Below are 15,087 nucleotides of genomic sequence, written 5' to 3' on the forward strand. Positions count from 1 at the left end.
GGGAGGCTTTTTGTGGGGAAGTTTTAAGAAATGTAAAGAATTTTAGTAGATTGGAAAAGTTAGTTGAATATTGACTCACTTTTTTATTTTGGGGAATGGAAGAAACAGTGGAATAGAATAAACATATAAATGTATGTGAGTGGAATGAGTTGATGGAATGTGGGTTTTTACTATTTATAATAATTATAAACCAAAAATTAAATTTGCGATTAAACCAAAAAATAGAAAACGAATTATATTATAAAATCATTTTTGATAGTCTCACCTTGTTTCCATTAAAATTATTTTTATTTTTGCTAAATATAGAAAATAACTTGCAATTTATTTGTTAACTTTTTTTTTTTTTCATTTTATACATATTTTCTCTCTCTTTGTTCTACTTTACCATTAATTATACCCCCATTTTTTGAATAGGATTACTGTTTATGGTCAATAAAAATCTGAAAGATAGATCTCCTATTGGACTCCTCCCCACTCTATCTCTCATATACAATGAATAATATTTTTTAATTATGACCAATTTTAATAGATTGTGACGTGATTAGGAGATCCCATCTCGTCTGAGACAACAGTGGAAAAAGGGAGATTTTTTGTGTTTTAATCCCAAACATTGATGATGGCAGCTTCTGTCAAATTACCCAGTAAGCATTTCATACTCCCCCAAAATCTTTCCAACCTTTCTTTCATATCTACAAAAATTCACAGATAAAATCCCTATATATTACTCCGTAATTAGTTCAATTTGTGTAGAAAAAGGAAGGAAGAGCCTGAAATGAAAAATTTGATTATGAGTGGAGAGATTGTTGTAGAAGGAAGTGAGTGGGAAAAAGGGGAATAGAAATTCAAGATTCAAGCATATTGACAGCCAGGCAGGTAAAGAACATAAAACCCTGCAAATTTAATTCAGAAGCAAAAAAGGGAAAAGAAAAAAAAATTGAATTTTTTGAAATCCCAGTTTCCGTTGAGCATTAATTCCTGTACAATAAATAGTATAATCCGGGGAATACATAAAGCGACCGATTTTTTGGGGCGATGGCTCGGAGGCGTGAAGGGATCAGAGAAAAGGTTGGGAATGAAGAAGCTCTGAATCAGCACATGAGTTTGTGTAAAAAATTTAAGAATCTAAAAAGTCCCAACTCAAACTCATCATCAGCTCATCTCTGCTCTTCAAGATTTTTGAGGGGGTAGAATATAGTATATAAATTGTTTTCTTAACTGATATGTTGTTGCTTGTAGTCTGTTCCATTTGTTACAAGATGGTACTAGTATTTCAACTTTCTGGTTCAAGATAAAAAAAACAGCACAAGTCTATGTTTATGCTTGCGATGATAAAACATTATGATGCCAGAATTGATGTTGGGATTGGTATAGAGCAAATACAGTTGGAAATACGATACTACTATTAATTAGGGAATCCAACAGATCCATATCTATGCAACATGGAAACACCTGATTTACATGGCATGGCAGGGGAAAATCATTTGAAATATTGAAAAAAGGATCCCCATAATATATTCTATGGAAGCAGGGTTAGTTGAGCTATAATGAAATAAATTCAACTTTACACCATCAGCATGAGTATGGTTACCAAAAAATATATCCCAACTCAAATATCACATTGAAACACTATGGAATATCAAATAGAGAGTCAACACACAGAATTTAAACACCTCAATATTTATAAAAAAGACCAAAGATTCAAATTATAAAAAAATTCTTGATCACAAATATGAGCTGGTACAATTATCACAAGTTGTACTTACATAACAATTCAGAAAACTAGTTCACCTGCGAGAGCTCAATCCCTTTCACATGAAAGGCAGCAATCATTCCTCATCAATTATCTTTTGCAAAAGAATAGAATCTCCAATTCAAATATGTGGCAGTCAAGAACTTAACTGCTATCTCTGGCCCTCGGTTTTCAGTGGAACTAATTCACTATCCTGCTGCTTATCTGTCGGGTATTGCAGGATAAAGATCAACTGAATCGATTATCCAATGATATCAGTTAAGGATTTCATTTCGGTTGATTGAAAGATTTTGACAGTTAGACTTACAGATCGAGTTGAGACCGTACGCTATCGAGTTGAAGAGGCCCTTAATACAAGTATTAGGAAACGAGGAATAAGAAGTAGAATCTCATAAGGAGTTTTATGCCAACATCAAGAACAGAAAGCCAAAAGATGTTATGAATGAAGTCGTTAAAAGAACCATGATCCAATCAAGGCCTGTCATATGACAACACTTAGCCCTCTAGAATTACACTAGTTTTTTCTCTAAATTCACATTCAGCAACACACTATAATACAGCTGCTTTCTATAAATAGTTGGACTTTCACGACAACATAAAAAATATCGGACAAAAATACTTTGAAGTAAGATATATAAAAACCAAGTATTATTAGATCATAATCTGGTATATATCCATGTGAACAATATAGTTGATAGGTAGGCAATGAGCATATTTTTTTAACTAGCTTGTTCCCATTTGGAAGAGAGTTCACCTTCATATCTGGCATTCCCACTGCCATCAAGAAACACTTTAATCAGCCAAATAGGGGACATGAAAGCATACAAAAATCCAGGTCACTACATACACGAGTGGCATTCTTGAAAATAGGTGAAGCCGTTGAAAAGAATAGCAGCGCATAAAATGTTACATAATGAACTACCTGCAGGTATAAAAATGAGAGTTAGAGATAGATGGTTGTGGCCTAAACAGATTAAACAACAGTTGCATTTTATAATAAAGTAACAAAACATTATAAACAAAAGAAAACATATTCTTAGCTACATTCATTGACAGATTTCATTTGAGCTTCATTTTCATCATCTAACTGCTAACACAAGTTTTAGATTAGATGATTGACAGAGAAATGCCAACACATGTTGATTTAAACAATTTCAAGGCATAACCAAAAGAAATACTATTGCATTGCATGGTGCACGTGAAAAACTAGATTTAAAGTAAAGTAGTAAAGTAGCTCTAATACACCCATACTTGTAATAATAAATTGTAAATATAGCATACGAACGAGAAGAAATCAAATTAACATTGATTTTATGTGCTCCTAGACTAGGAAGTGGTGTTACATATAAATGAAACATCGGCTCTAATCAGTTTTAAGTGCAAAGTGAAAGCAATTGTAGTGGTCCATAGGAAAGAAGCAACACAAAAGAAATGAAGCATCCCTGCATATTTAAAAACTAAAATGAGACGAGTAATTACCCAATGATGCTGAAGAAACAGTCCGAATTGTTGAGGAAGAATAGAATAGATAATAGCAGGTCACAACTCACACTATGAATTGATTGCCATCAAAATACCTACATCTAGAAAACCTCCAAATGATGTTGGAAAAGATGAAGAAAAAGGGTCGTTATGCTCAGATGAAGAAGAGCTTCAGACCTCCTTCAAACCAACTTTCATCCATGCACCTTTTATTTTCTTATTCTTTATTTCACTTTCTAATCCCAAACAAAATATTGTTATTCTTTATTTCAGTTATCGACTAATTAACAAAAGAAATGAGACTGAAACAGAGCCAATATCTGCATAAATGTAGATACACACTAAAATTGTGATTAGCATGTCGCATTAATTTAATCTCCTAGCAAAAAAATATACTACCATCAATTTATAGCAGTATAGAGTAACGTTGCCATTTGCTAATAACTTCAATATCACTTTGTCGAATTTGAATAAGAGCCATTGCCCAAGCAGAGGTGAGGCAACTCCCGAGAAGGTATTGTTGTACATGAGTCATAAGATAGAGCTCGACCAAGAATGCATTATTAAACACGAGCCACAACACAACCGAGAGCAATGTATAGATCAACCGAGGTGTTGTCGTATTAGCATGGCAGGTACAGGATGGATGCAGGGCCATAAGGTGGACCCTATTTCACAAAATTAAACCCACAACTGCAACACCAACACCACTTCTGTCAAGATAAGAGGTCCACAACAATTATTGCTCCATTTTAATTTTATGTACCCCCATCTGCCTAGGAGTGTGAGCCCAAAATATCCAAGAAAGAGTGGTCGTGGTCCCTTTTATACATACCCAAAAATCCCACTACTACAGTACAATAATTGATATTTCCAACCAAATTTGAAACTCACATCTCAAATTTGATTAGGTGCTAAATAATTAAGCAGACAGATAGATCATAATTACAACTACTGCTGCTGCTGCCGCCGCCGCCACTAAGTTTTTCTACATTAATTCTTGTTCACACGTTGTTCTGAGAAATCACCTGCCCAAATTCTAGGAATAGTTGGGCATCGGATGTGCTCATGGAAGGGCAGTTGATCAAGTGAGTCGTCTTCAGATTTGCATACTCATCCTTATAGCCTTTCCCAGATTGGAGGAGAGACACCGGTGCTGTCGGTTTAGCATCCGCAGGTGGGGGCACTAAGCTCCCCAGCACACGAACCACCTCATGCATCGTTGGCCTATCCGACGGCTGTCGCTTCGTGCACAACAGAGCCAGCTGAAACACCTTCTTCACATCCCCCAGATCCGAGCAGGTCTCCGAGATCTCCGGGTCCACAGTTTCCATCACTGAGTTGTTTGCTGCCTTTTCCAGAATCTGATATAACAAAATCATTTTAACAAATCAAATCCTTCATTTCTAGTAAGCCTCAACAAAAACTCACCAGTTGGTGTAGATTTGACTCGTTGTCCACAGCTTTCCATCCGGTAAGCAGCTCAAGAAGCACAATCCCATAGCTGTACACATCAGACTTCTCTGTAAGACGGTTAGTCCGAGCATATTCAGGATCAATGTAACCAATAGTTCCCATCAAGAACGTCGAAGTGTGAGTCTTGGATGTGCATAGGCTCTTGGCAATGCCAAAATCCGTGAGATGAACTTCGTAGTCCTTGTCCAGTAAAATGTTGGACGACTTCACATCCCTGTGGATGATCCGAGGGCTACAGTCGTGGTGAAGATACGCTAGCCCCTGTGCAGTGCCTAGTGCTATAGTGAGACGGGTGTTCCACCCAAGTTTCTTCTTCTTTGTAGTCCCTGCAAGATTGCATTTTTTCATCAAGATTCACACGTCTAGACATAGGTCATGATCCAATCCCACAGAGCTTACCATGAAGGACGTCCCAGAGGCTTCCGTTTTCCATGTAGTCATAGAACAGAAGGTATCCGGAAGGGGACGTGAATATCCTTGAAGGCTAACGAGATTCGATGCTTGATGCTCCCTACCGTGTTTAGCTCGGTTTCAAATTCTTTCAAACACTGGGGGTAGTGAGAGTAGAGTTTCTTACAGCCACAGGCCTGCAGTTCTTGAGACACACTTGTACACAGTGCTCGATGCACCATATCCAATAACATATTTCGCTAAATTCTCCGTCATCCTCATTATGTCTTCGTACACATGAAGAGCCATGTTCATGTGAAGGATAACAAGCTTTGGAGAGAGTAGTTAACTTACACGAGACAATCCATCTATGAGAATGTACCTATAGACAAAGCAAGTATATGATGATACTGAAACACAATATGGCAAACCTGGCTTATCGAGAGGCCCAACTGTGAAAGTCTTCGGATGGTGGGGACGACAAGCTGCAATCAAGATCATCAGAAGAATCACCATAGCTCCAAGAGCTATTCCGAGTATAGCTGCTTTAGAAATCGAGACTGCAAAGCAAAATGCATGATAATATTAGCCATTAGTAAGCAACATAAGTCATCAGAACATGGCTTTCTTGGGATGGCATGCCCTCACCTCGCTCAGTGGGTCGAGGCACGCAGTTTGAGCTGAGCCAATAGCCACAGAGTCCTGGATTGCCTACAAAACTGAAAACAGGAAAAGGTGAGGAGTGTTTTAAACCGAATTAGAGAACTAACGTACTATGAAGTAAACTAAAGAGGAATATCCAACCTCTCAGGTGGAAACCTGGAGAAGTTCTTTGCTGTGGGAATAAATCCAACAAGATTGTTGTATGAAATGTTCCTGTAACAATGAGAGTGTAAGCACCAGAAACTGCATTACACATTATGAGTTAAACATGGCTTTGACTGTGAACCTACAGCACGGTAAGACTGAGGCAGTTGGCAAGCGACATCACATCACCCGATATATTGTTGTATTCCAGTTTCCTACGAACAAGTCATAAAAGGACTGTTTAAGAAAATAATGATAATAACGAAAGATAGCACGCAAACACACACACACGCACACACTCTGCTCTTACAGCATGAAGAGATTTTGAAGCTGGCTAAGCTCTTCGGGAATTTGACCTGAGAGGTGATTGTTTGAAAGATCTCTACACAAAAAGGAAAAAAATTTAATGTATTGCAACCAGGAAAGATAAATATATGATTAGTTGTAACGTTTGAGCATATATAATATAATTCCTTACATCTCCATAATGCTTCTCAAATTTCCAAACTCAGCCGGTATGTAGCCCGTCAAATAATTATTGCTTAAATTACTGCAAAAAAACCAAACAATGTCAAATTTAAAGGAGTCTTGCAACTTCAAACCAAAATACTAACGACTCACAGTTTAAAAGAGATGTTCCAAGTCGCCAAGAGAGGAGGGCATGCCACCACTAATCTTATTATTTGAGAGGTCTCTGCCCGAATCAATCAAGAAATTAGATACACATGAGGGCCTTATTTGTTCAATGCGTGAAGGTATCACTTACAGCGTGTCCAGATTGCCAATACGAGACAGCTCGATGGGAATGGGACCTGTGAGATTGTTGGAGGATAGGTTCCTATCCAATGAAAGTAAATAGTGAAACTTGGAAATATTTGCAACCACAAAAATGAAATGATCAAACTTAGCTGAACATAGAGAGATGATGAAATCGGAGTAAGCAGAAGGAACTCACAAATACGTCATACTTTGAGCTTTTGAAATGCCAAGGGAACAGTTCCGTTCAATTTGTTTCCATGCACATTGCTGTTATCAAATCAGAATATGAAATTTCAGACCTAGAGATGTAAGGAATGTTTTTTAATGCAAGAATATCAGGGTTCAAGATGAGATAGATACTCACAGATTATTAAGGTTTGTACACGAACTGAGATTATTTGGTATCGGCCCCTCCAAGTGATTATTAGCTACATTTCTGCAAGTACAAGCTAAAACGCGTGACTCTTCTTATCAATAAAGATCAGTCTAATATGACTGTTTGAATGAAGAACTTACAGGTCAAATAAATCTGTTAGCTTCCCAAGTTCTGGAATACGCCTAAAGAGCTGATTATCGTTCAATTCCCTTAACAAATGAAAGAAGGTATTAGAACCGATGATCGGAGAAAAGCTTATTGTATTCATTAGAAGTTGAGATTCATCAGATAGTGAAGTTTTGTCATATTTCCAAGCTCTGGGGGAATCGATCCTGTGAGCTTGTTAGCGTGAAGATACCTGTTCGAGATGATGAGTAAATGCACAAGACATTGCATAATGTCATCTAATCTGATTGAAGGCATACGGTAAGAAGAATTCAGTTACTTACAGTTTCTCAGTGTAAGTCAAATTTCCAAGAATTGGGGGATCGTTCCACTCAACATATTAAAACTTAGGTCCCTGAAATAATGTAGTACAAATTTTTAATTCAAACGTGAAAAACAAGGAATGTGGGGGAAACGAGAATGAAAGGTGCTTACAAAACTGCTAATGCTTGCATTAGGCCAATAACTGATGGAATCTGCCCAGAGAAATGGTTATTCTGCAAGGACCTAAAAGAACAAGGATTTGTTAGGCATCAAATATTTTCAATGCATCATAAAGTAAGCCGCCACAAACTTAACGAAAGGGAAAAACTTACAAGGTAGCAACTTGAAGAAATCCAATATTGAATGGAATGTCTCCCGTGAAATTGTTGTATGACAAATCCCTAACATCAACACACATATTTAACTTAATTACATCAACCATGTTTCATAATGGAATAAACTGCCAGTCAGATACATACAAAACCTGGAACAAGTGCAGTTGCCGATGTTTTCAGGAATCGAACCACTCAAGCTATTATTTCTAACATCACTGGCACATTAAAGATACACACACTCCTCAGAAAGTGTAAAAGATGCAACGTGTTGGAGGAGATTTAAGTGATTGGGAAGGACGGATAACTTACAAATACCACAGTCCGGTTAGCTGGCACAAATCTGGAGATAATGAACCTTGGAGGTTGTTACCTCTAAGTCCCCTAAACCAAAAGCAAAAGAGGAAATAAAACGACCATTCTTTATTCAAGTTGGGCGATAAAAGCCAAAGTAAAGAGCATTAAACTCACAGGTATTGAAGAACTTCATTCCAGTATAACAATCTTGGTATTTCTCCACTGAACCTATTCTGAGCCAAATCCCTGGAGCAGGAAAAGGAAACAGTTCCTCACAAATCTATCGCCATCGTAGTCGAAAAGAGTGGGATATCAAATTCTAATGGCACTCACAGAATTTTCAAGTTAGGAATCTGCGAGAGTGTTGAAGGGATAGGACCAGTTAACTGATTATTTTCAGAACCCTGTCATATATTACAGGTGACGAACGCAATAGTAAGAAAATAAATTAGATGCAAGTAAATGTGAATATCAAATAATTGCAATTCAATTGGACTTACAAAGTCTCTAGTTGCTTAAGCTTTGAAATTGAGAAGGAATATCCCCAAAGAGCTCATTGAATGATAGGTCCCTGACAGTAATGCAATCAAGATCAAGATCATCATAAAATTCGAATGCAATCCCCAATCTCATCTCAGCTTTTTAATCTAAATTTACATTGATGAAGATATGAACTTACAAGCTCTCTAAAGAAGTGCAATCCCCAATCTCATCCGGGATTTGGCCAGAGAGTCGATTAGCCCTCAAGTCACTAGTTTGAGATGAAAAACATGGAATTAGATTGCTAAAAACTTATGCAAAGTGGAAAATTAAAAAAAGTACTAGTAATCTACATAGAAACCAGACTCTTTAGCTGCCCTATAGCAGGTGAAATTTCCCCATCAAGATTCAAGCCTGAAAGATTTCTGCAACACAAATTTCAAGAATGATAAACTGAAATCTAAAACAATTAATAAAACAAAGAATTAGCAAACATTGAAACTGATATATGAATAAAAAAACTCCATAAACTTACAGTGAAACCACATTGAAGGTGGCATTATCACAACCGATTCCTCTCCAAACACAATAGTCTGAAGATGGAGTGTCAGTCCAGTCATACAGCACATTATCAACATCTCTAAAAGGGCTTCTTTACTTCCAGCAAAACAATACCTTATCCACAAAGTTCAAGAAAAATTAAGCTAAAAAATATCAAAAGAGGAAAAGAAAGTCTTCTCTGGTTCACCATCAAATAAGATACTAGGAGTAGTACTAGATTTAAAAACTCACACGCACAATTGAAGGTTAAGTGATGGAACAGAGATTTGTTAAGTCATAAGCTAATAGGGACAAAAAAACCCCAAGGTTTAATTAAGGTGTGACTATGACGTGATTATGCAATAAGGCCAAACAGTATGCGAAAAGATAGATAGTAATTAAATGATTAAAATATTAAACTCCAATACCATGCCCTAAAATAAGCCAAGAATGATGACATGACCCAAATTTTTAAAAGGCCAACCAACACTCACCATCACCATGACACTCCACAGAAGCAAAGCTCAGCAGCACCACCAGAAATCCAAGAACATATCTTTTGCAAGAACCAGCCATAGCCCACTTCTCATAGATAGAATTACAGTCTATCTAGACCTCCAAGTCCAAGATGAGATTTTTTCTTACACCTATAATGGGGAAGTTGGATATGAAGCTAGAAGAGAAAGTGGTACACTAAGCAAAAAGGGTTTGGGGTGTTGGATTCACCGAAATGAGTGAAAGGGAGAGAGTGAAAGGAGGAAGATGGTGAACAGGAATATAATTACAAATGCTGTAAAGATTGTTGAAAAATGTGCAATGGAAAGAAAGAGCAGGCTCTGCCGCTCTGGCTTTAGTCATGTTCAATCACATCGTATTGCCAGACAGCCCTGCAGTGAGAGGGATGTGTGTTGAGAGAGAGAGGGAAACAGTGCAGCTATTGCATGTAAGTAAATGTGAGAGAGAAAGAGAGAGTGGTAGATGCGAGTGTGGAAAAGGAAGTGAATTATTTTTGAAGAGGGAAAAAGGGTTTAAAAACCATCTGCCAAGTCTGCTGCACCTCTCCATCGTTCTACTCTCTCATCAATCATCCATCTTATCTCTCTCCTAAGTAAATTCCCACAACAAAGTAGTACTGTACTGTATTAAATCTTTCATATAAAACTTCTAAATCTTTCATATAAAACTTCTCTACAAATTACAATATCTTTAACTAGCGGTAATGCTGGTTTGAAAAAAATTGTTAATACTCTCTCTTTAAATATCCACATTTCCTTTTTTTTGTGCATGTTTGATTTTCTAAAAAATAGTACTAGTATACTATTTGAAAATAAATCTTTCTCTTTTTTTTTTTCTTTTTTTTTTATTAAAATATTCAATTGTATTTCATTCCGTGTTTAAAGTTAAATTAATTTTACTTTATTTTGGATTGTATTTTAAAATTAGAACAGTTCTAAACAAAGAATTTTTTATTATTATTATAGTCTAACACTTAATTAATTTTTTTTTATTTGTCTTATTTTATTAGTTATATGTAAAAAATTTAGATGACAAATGAAGTGTTATTATTATTATTATATAAAAAAGAGTAATTAGTGAAATATGGCATCCTTTATCAAAATAACAAAACTAAATTAGGCAATTAGTGGGAATAGACAAAACTAAATTAGGCAATTAGTGGGAATAGACAAAACTAACGACATGAGATTTATAAAGACTGAGGTAGTTCTTTTAACAGACACATAAACGTTTGTTACTAGAATATTGTGATTACGTGACTAAAAAAAATGATCATACCTCAAATAATAAAATAATTAGGTCATCGCGTCTTTGTCTCTTAGAGCATTAACAATTGATGCACGATCTCACGTCCAATCGGCTGAGATTGGACATCCATTGCAAGTCTTGGGCATGCCCGAGGACGACCGAGATTGATCGCGCCCCATCTCTCGTCCGATCCATCGGGTGTGAGATCAGAGCGCCCATGTAGCCGATGCCCGGTCCCGATCATTTTCTATTTTTTTTTATTATTTAAACCCTAATTAAACCACTACAAATACTCCATTTTTCTTCACTTTTCATTTTAGTTTTAATGTAATTTTTTTAGCTAATTATGATGTAGTTTCACTTTTAAATTAAATAATGTAGTTTTTTTTGCATTTGTGGTGTTTAATATAATATATTTTGGTATTTTAGTTTAATTAAAAACAAAATTACAAAACAATGATTTAAAATTAAAATGAAAAGTGGATAAGAGATGGGTATCCACTAGGGTTCACCATTGCGAGAGAGATAAGAGCTGCTGGTGTGGAACACACTAGGAGCTCTCACTAGGGCTTTCATTAGGGCATCCATTGTGGATCTTATGCTTGACGCCGACCGCCTGAGGTTATTTCATAATTAAAAAAATATATATTATCAAAGCTGGTCTCTCTCTTCAATGTGGTGGGATGGTGTGCATGATGGGGTTTGGTGCCCCTTGCAGGTGAAAGACTTGCAAAATAAATAAATCGGATACGGATCTATTTGTGATTATGCGATTAATCAAATCACATGTTAAATAGATAAGCATGCTAGAACGCAAATAATTCATGCTTAGAAAATATAAATCCTAAACATGATCTTTACGGTTTAGGGTTACCGATTTTGATTCTCCAAATAATCGACGATTGCTCAGCCTTCTCCACGTGATGATCTTCAATACTAGACCACGGATCTTGTAGTTCCCGAACTATATCTCGATATCGGGGTGGTGATCTTATCAAAATACTAGAATCGAATATTAGAGAGGGGACGAAAATTTCATCTAATAATAATTGTGATTCGTCTACTCTTTTATTCTCTGTTTATATTAAGTTCATATTGGGCCTAGTCGGGGATCTATAAAAGGTTTTGGATATGAGCTCCCAATTAGCTTTTTACTAATTAAATTGAACCCACAATTTAATACAAGCTTATATTGGAATATTACGCAGCCACTACGAAGTAATATTGCACTCCCCATCAAATCCGAAATTACAAGTAATCCGGATTTCCGTTATTTATATTATTTATTTCACGTGCTTAAGATATAAATGTCCATTAATTAATTAATCTGCTATGGACTTAATTAATTAACATCTTATTAATTCCAAGAGTGGACTTAGCAGAAACACTTATTTATTATTCTGAGTGATAAAACTCAACCGGCAGTTCTAATAATAAAACATTATTCGAGCTCCTCTTGAGGACATTATCAATCGAGACTCACCTCGCACACGATTCAACATAATAGCAAACCTAGCACGCTAGATATTAATCACCACTACCCAATATATCGAGGATTATTGGGTTGAAAAACCCATTCCATTTGATAAGTCAAAGTAGTGCATAATCAATACCGTATGCTCAATGCTAGCGTATGTAGATTAAGAAATAGTTATTTATCAAGACCTAGTCTTTCGGTAGATAGCATAAAGACACGTCTTCTTGTTAGATCCATTCAGTGCTATACCACCCAACGTCATCTTATTTCGGTAAGGCTTAGAAATAATCGATTGTCATTGCAACCTTTCACGATAGGTAGTCTAAGCCTATCGGGTTGTGAAATTCTTCTTTTCTTTTGCAAAGCATTGCATAGATCGACCGTGTTACCTTAAAGTGGACGCCCACAACCAGGTCTACTAAGCAAAGACTTAGACTTTGTTTGCTTCTTATACATTTAAATGTTTATAAAACATCTTATAAATGCACAAGCAAACACAATGTAATAATATCGATTCTATTCAGTCGAAGCTTCGAATATCTGATCGGGTTAAAAGTGGATTATAGAGTTTTACGTATACAAGCAAGATTCTATTCGACAAACTTGCTCAAAACATCTTTCGATATCCAAACCTAACAGTGCAACCAACCGCTTGGTCTCTCTCTTGGTTGATATTTTATTTTACTAAAATTTATATATCTTTAATATATTAATTAAAAAATTATAAAAATTATAAAAATTATACCAAATTTTATAATTTTTCATCCTCTACAAATAGAGACCACATTTGCTATAGTTTTACATATAAAAAAATCTCATTTGTTTCCTCATATAATACTTTCTTTGGTATAATTTCTTATTTTGTAGTCCCTTTTATTGTTCGATTTTATAATTTTTAGTTTGTTATTTATTATTTTTTTTATAAATTTACTGTGCAATAATAAATAATTTATATAATAATAATATTGTTAAAAATTAATACTATAAAAAATATATAATGGTGTTGTTGGGTGGTCATTGATTAACTATGAAAAAATGTGTAGTTGGGTTGGATGAATATTGATGATATGAAAGATGATGTAGGGAGATAGAAATTAATTAAATATAAGAAAAGTGGATGGTTGGGTTGGATTGAGTGGTTCTGATAAACATAGTCTTATCCGTCTCTTACGTCTCATCTCTTCACTATTAAGTGGCACTGTATCTTTCACCAATCTCTTAATTAAGAGGCAACCATGCATCCTCCATCTCTTAACTATCTCATCCCTTAACTATTCATTCAATTTCATTTTTTATTTTTATTTTTATTTCCAACAAATTCAATTAATATTTCATTGAAATATTAAATTAATACTAATAATTCATTAAATCATTAAAACCACGAAAATTACAACATCGAAAATACGAAAAATACATAATTGAAATCCTATGGAGTATTTTTTTTATTTTTGATTTTTATTACAATATTGATAAATACAAAAATTGAAAATTACAATATTTTTTTTTTTTCGAATTTTCCTGAATTTAAAAAAAACAAAAAACAAAAATTTTCAGCGGATTTAACGATGTCCACTCGCGAGCCGGAGAGTGGGCGTCACGCCGAACGAGGAGCATGCCACGTTGCCAAGGTGCGTGGCGAGCTATCTTGCGAGACGCTCTCCCGGATGAGCAGCGGACAGATGGAGACGAAATAGCGTCCCGCATCGCTATCTCGATGCGGTCTCGTCTCTTAGAGACGAGATCAAGACCGCTAAGAGATGTCTTGTGGATGCTCTTAGCCTCTCAACCTAATAAAATGGCATTATATAGGATTAGCGGTTGCATTATCCAGTTAAAGTCGGTTAACCTTGTGTGTAAGAGTAAAAACAAAAAACAATCAAATTGGCCTCTATTTTTAATGGAAAATTTTGGACTTAAGAGAACTATACTTAGAAATTGGCCACTGTTTTATAAACAAATAGTACTATCAAAGTGGCCACTATTTTATTAATGGGAAAAATTGGAATTAAGAATTACTTAGGAGTTGAAGCTTTGCATGATACTCTTAAAAATGACAATGCTTTGCATGATACTCCTATTAATCTACTCAATAACAAACGACGAATCAGAAATAGATTTTGAGAAATTTGCTGGGACAAACGTAGCCCGTTTGTCGCAAAATGTTGTAACCCAAAATGGCCACTATTTCATTAAGGGAAATTTTGGAATTAAGAATTACTTTAATATAAAATCGGCCAATGTTTTCTAAATAAACACATACTCTGTTTTACTAGTGGAATAAATTGGAATTAAGAATTAAAGTAAAAAAAATATTGTTTGGAATAGAAGCCAAGCATGACACTTTGAAAAAGTATAGTGCTTTGGCATCCAAACAAAATAATCTACCATTTCTCAAGAATAAAGGAAGAATCTAAAATGAGTTTGAGAAATTTCAAGTTGCCTCCAAAAGTTATAATGAAATCTCCGGTGTAACATCACCTGTAAACATAGATATACTATGTAGTATTGAGTAAACAATTTATGTATTCATTTATTTTATATTTGTGTTTATCCTTGTTTATCTTCCTCTAACATAATTCACAATATTTTTTGATTTTTTTTAAAGAAGTAGTAGTAAGAAATACCTACAGTGCTAGATTTGTTTGTTGCTCCATCTTTTAGGATTTGGATCATCTAGAAATTTGAGGCTCGTGACAAATCTAATGCATAAAGACGTGTTAGATTTGCA

The 15,087-nt window shown here is 35.3% G+C and overlaps 1 long non-coding RNA gene and 1 pseudogene across 1 annotated transcript; both read right to left on the reverse strand.

The window, feature by feature from the left end:
* Positions 1-4,028: 4,028 nt before the first annotated feature.
* On the reverse strand, positions 4,029-8,731 carry LOC125198939 (annotated as a pseudogene).
* Positions 8,732-8,837: 106 nt separating this feature from the next.
* On the reverse strand, positions 8,838-9,223 carry LOC125198941. Its single transcript, XR_007172490.1, has 3 exons — positions 9,114-9,223; positions 8,932-9,003; positions 8,838-8,849 (listed from the first exon to the last, which is right to left on the reverse strand). It is a non-coding gene; the product is annotated as an uncharacterized LOC125198941 (long non-coding RNA).
* Positions 9,224-15,087: the final 5,864 nt, after the last annotated feature.

Source organism: Salvia hispanica, unplaced genomic scaffold, assembly GCF_023119035.1.
Source record: "Salvia hispanica cultivar TCC Black 2014 unplaced genomic scaffold, UniMelb_Shisp_WGS_1.0 HiC_scaffold_330, whole genome shotgun sequence".
Lineage (NCBI taxonomy): Eukaryota > Viridiplantae > Streptophyta > Magnoliopsida > Lamiales > Lamiaceae > Salvia > Salvia hispanica.